The sequence below is a fragment of the Echinops telfairi genome, unplaced genomic scaffold (assembly GCF_000313985.2).
Source record: "Echinops telfairi isolate 266 unplaced genomic scaffold, ASM31398v2 ScPeMD7_7419;HRSCAF=8457, whole genome shotgun sequence".
NCBI classification, from domain to species: Eukaryota; Metazoa; Chordata; class Mammalia; order Afrosoricida; family Tenrecidae; genus Echinops; species Echinops telfairi.
In genome coordinates this window covers 3,059,710-3,064,851 of record NW_022111319.1, presented here as the reverse complement: position 1 = coordinate 3,064,851, position 5,142 = coordinate 3,059,710, and positions in this window count along the sequence as shown.

Sequence of the window (5,142 nt, the reverse complement as noted above, 5' to 3'; positions counted from 1 at the left end):
GTATGGATTGTGATGAGTTGTATGAGCCCCCAATAAAATGACTTTAAAAAAAAAAGAGAAAAATCTGTGCCCATCTGAAAACTCCACCATTTAGGGCTGAAAGTTAAAGGGACCCTGTGGAAAGCCTGAAATGCTCATTAGGCAACCACCTGGATCCATTCACTGAATGGAATTGGGGAAAACACAGCAGTGGAGAGATGAGTGAGTTTGGCCACTGACATTCCTGTGACACTGGTTCACAGGAACTAGAGGAAAAATGAGAATGAGTCGACCGGTCTGAAGTTTTATTAGTTACAGGGAATCAGAGCATGTGGCATGACCTATACCAAAGGGGTTAAGGTTGTTCAAAATATGTAAAAGGGCTAGTGGTCTGAAGGAGGGGGGTTTGTGTAGGGAATTACCAAGCTAGATATGGCACCCATCAGCCTAGATTGGAGTAGCTAGGACTGGGTTGATCAGAATCCGACTAGATGAAGAGATTTTTGATCTTGTGAGCTGGTGCACATTGCTTGCTGAATGGAGGGCCTTCCCTAGATTTGACATTGTTTATTATGCCAACTTCCAAGGTTCCAACTGGAATAAATATCCTTCACATCAAAGAGAGCACTAGGCATAGGCAGTTTAGAAATTAGATATCCAAAATTAGGCATGAAGCGTGAAGTGGCTGGTTTACAAACTTTCATAGGTATGGGATAATATTGGTAAGATTATAGGATTAAGGTGTTGGTGTTCACAAAACTGAAATGTTAGGTATAGAATATTCTTATTTATTCACTTATGGAATATAAGGCTTAAATGGAGCTGATGCATTTTCAGTTCTATGAATGTTTGTTGTATCATATAAGGTGCAAATATTATTTTATTACTGTTTTTTTTTATTATGTATGGTTAAAGAGCTGTGTGAAAGTGTCAGGTTGACAAAGGGTAGTCTGTGGTAGTTCTATCAACTTGAATTTGTATGAACCTGTCAGTCAGGTCCTGGCTTGATGATACCTCCTTGGGAGTGTGGCTTTTTTGTCATGGAGAAATTGAGAACTCTCCTCTCTCCTGCCTTTCACTTTCATCCTTGATAGGATTCTTTGCTTTCTAGGAAGATCCTGAGAGCGGTTGGTGCCTTGACATGTTTCCACTGATCTTGGCTCCACGTGACTCTGCATACATCAGTCTGTGTTCTCCCTGCTTCCTGCTTCACCCTTCAGCACCATTGACTTGCAGCTACATGAGTCTGAAGAAGGCCCCAGCTAGCATCAAACCTATGGACTTAGACTGTCTTGAGCCCCTTGTTGATTCTTGATATAAAGTTCTTTCTTGTACATAGATGAGTGCCACTGGCTTGTCTCTGTAGACAACCCAACCTAACACAGAGGCTATGAACCAGACAGAAACTTGGCTTCTATATGACTGAGAGGATGAGTATCTTGGCTGCTGGCAGAGGAGACCAATGGCTGTATCCTTACTGTAGGTTGATCCTGACTTTTGATAAGCTATTAACCATCCCTAATAACCCCCCTTAATTGTGTGTATTGTCTGTGAGTTATGTGTGGCCAGTGCATCAAATTATCTAACCTAGCATAGATATATATTGGCGTGGGAAGAAAAGTTGGTGACAGAATAGGAAAAGAAGGATGGCACAAGGAGACTTGTCTGACCCCTGCCCCATGGCAATAGGGAAACCAGAAGAGGTTCTATAAGTCCCTCCACTGTTGTTTACTGCTAGGTGGGTTCTCTGAGTACTCCATGTGTGATTCTGTGGGTCTACCTGATAAATCCACTCTAGCATCCAATTTCTCTAAGCCTTTGAATTCCATTTTCTACAGTATTTCAAGGCATGTCTAGAACTTCAAATAGATTTAGAATAGGTCATTGTGTAATTCATGCTTCAGTGAAGCAACCAAGTAAATTATTAGATCCTTTACCTAACCTCTGGACCTGAAACATTGAATAAAGAATCTGCGCTTAATGGACCTATATCAATAAACTCGCTGATTGAACTTTATGTTCCCTACATAATTGTCCCACACCTTCAATATCCCTTCCCACACATATTCTCTGGTTTCTGTTTGTACTATTTTTAAAATTAAGTACTTCTTTTGGAGTTCAATATTCCTTTTCCTGGATCTCTCTTTGTACTTAACTTTTTGGGGTTCACTGGTGTTAAGTCCAGTTGTAAGTCTAGAAGCAAAAGTGGGTGGTGGTGGTGATTCCTGGGAATATTCATGAATGTTTTGGAAGATATCTGTCTCAGGTGTGGTTACTCTCATGAAATGTGGCAGAATAGATAATGATTTTACTAATAATTGCTTAGCAGATAAAGATGGAGCAAGTTCTTTGATTAGGAGGTGTGGTGCTGTTGGCAGGGTGATTCAAAGAAATGTAGGTGCCCAATATTTCCATATTTCTGATTGTCTGCTCATTTGTCCCTATCCTAAGTTTCAGGATCCTATTTTTCTCACTGAATACCCTCACTTTAACTTCAGGGACCATTAGAAGTTAGCGTTTCAGCTGGCATTATTAATCAACTACTGTTGCAATAAGACTCTGGGCTTGGATTTTGCCAATATCAGCTCTGTTACTGCAAGAAAAAAGGAGGTGTTCCATGGCACAAGTGGCAAAGTTCATGTCCTTTATGTAGCACTTGAGCTATACTCTGAAGCCCTGAACAAATTTCTTTATTTCAAAACTGTCTAGGGAATAGAGGACCCATCAACCACCTTGTTTATGCTTCTCCTTCTGACAAAGTTGTAGAAAAGCATCCAATGTGCATTTATCTTGAACGCTTATCCTCATAAATATTTGGTGATTATATTTTGCTCATTTCCATTGCCACTTAAAGCTATGTATTAGCAGTGTCATCTTTACTACTGTAAACAAAGTCATCAATGCCAATAAGATAATACAAATTTGAAAGTCAATTTAGAAAACTCATCTTGATAATTTTGTTTCTCTACAACAGTGGTTCTGCCAGTCAGGGTGCAGTGTAGCAACAATGAATCATACAACTTTCCTCTAGTTCCTAAATGCTCCCCCCGCCCCCAACTATCATGATCCCAGTTCTACCTTACAAATCTAACTAGACCAGAGGATGTACACTGGTACAGATAGGAACCGGAAACACAGGGAATCCAGGACAGATGGACCCTTCAGGACCAGTGCTGACAGTGGCAATACCAGGAGGGTGGAGGGAGGGTGGGGTGGAAAGGGAGAACTGATTACAAGGATCTACATATAACCTCCTCCCTGGGGAATGGACAACAGAAAAGTGGGTGAAAGGAGACGCCGGACAGTGTAAGATATGACAAAATAATAATAATTTATAAATTATCAAGTGTTCATGAGGGAGGGGGTAGCATGGAGGGAGGGGAAAAGTGAGGAGCGGATACCAAGGGCTCAAGCAGAAAGCAAATGTTTTGAGAATGATGATGGCAACAAATGTGCTTGACACAATGGATAGATGTATGGATTGTGATAAAAGTTGTACGAGCCCCCAATAAAGTGATTAAAAAAAACAGTGGTTCTCAACCTTCCTAATGCCGTGACCCTTTAATACAGTTCTTCATGTTATGGTGGCCCCCCCAACCATAACATTATTTTCATTGCTACTTTATCACTGTAATTTTGCAACTGCTATGAACCTGGAAACCCTTGTGAAAGGGTCATTCGACCCCAAAAGGAGTCTCCACCCACAGGTTGAAAACCACTGCTCTAAAATCACTCACAGTATGAAGTGGCTTAGGCTTATTTCTCTCCCATTGTACCAGTAAGAGGCTGTTTTGACTACTGTGGCTGCATATTATGTTTTGAGGTCAAAAGGTGATAAGTCTTCTATTTTTTCTTCTAACGTTATTATTGTTGCTATTTAGCCATCGAGTCGGTTCCAACTCTTCGCAGCTCTAAGTACAACAGAACAAAACACTGCCCAGTTCTGTGACATCCACACAATTGTTATGTTATGTCCATTCTTGTAGCCACTGTGCCAATCCATCTTGTCGAAGTACTCCTCTTTTATGTTTGTCCTATACTTTACCAACCATCATGTCTTTCTCCAGGGAATGGTTTCTCCTGATAACATGTACAAAGTACAAGATAAAGTATCACCACCCTTGCCTTTAAGAAGCATTTTGGCTATGCTGGATCCATGGCAGGTTTGTTTGTTCTTTTGGCAGTCCATGGTATTCACAAGATTCTTTGTCAGCACCACAATTCAAATGCATCAATTCTTCTACTGCCTTCCTTCATCGTCCAACTTAAACATGCATATGAAGTGATTGAAAATACTATGGCTTGTATCATGTGCACATCAATTTTCAAAGTAATATCTTTGATTTTCAACACTTTAAAGAGTACTTGTGCAGCAGATTTACCCAATGCAGCGCATAATTTGATCTCTTGACTAATGTTTCCATGAGCATTGATTGTAGATCCACTGTACATGTGGACTTAACCACATGGAATATAGAGAAAGCTAATTGACTACATCGAACTGAAGAGTTGATGGCAAAGCATCTAAAATAAAACCACGCTTGAGTGAAACCTTGGAACGGACTATCAATTTTTCATATGTAAATTCAGGTTTCAGTCGAAGAAAATGAAAACAAGCTTGAGTGAAACCTTGGAACGGACTATCAATTTTTCATATGTAAATTCAGGTTTCAGTCGAAGAAAATGAAAACAAGTCCATGAGAGCCAAAATATAACCTTGAGAATATCTCACCTGGCGGACCTCTCGGACTCTGAGCTCCTTGCTGCTCACTCCCCTCTCACTCCCCTCTCCCTTGTTCCCTTTCCCTCCTTCCCTTCCCCTTCTCGCCACGTGGACCACGAAGCTGGGCTGAGGTGAACAATGTTGCCATGTAACGTGTCTGACTGTATTATTGTAATATCTCTCATGCTCTCGATGACTCTAATATAATACTTATATGTCTCAAAAAAAAAAAAGAATATCTCACCTGAATTTGGAGTACATCTCAAGAACAGACTTGATGCACTGCACACTAATGACAGAAAACCTGATGGATTGTGGAATGCCATCAAGAACATCAGCCCTGAAGGAAGCAAAATGTCATTACAAAGACAGGAAAGATATAAAAGATCAAAGTAGATGTCAGAAGTGACTCTGAAACTTGCTCGTTTGTAGAGAAAGCA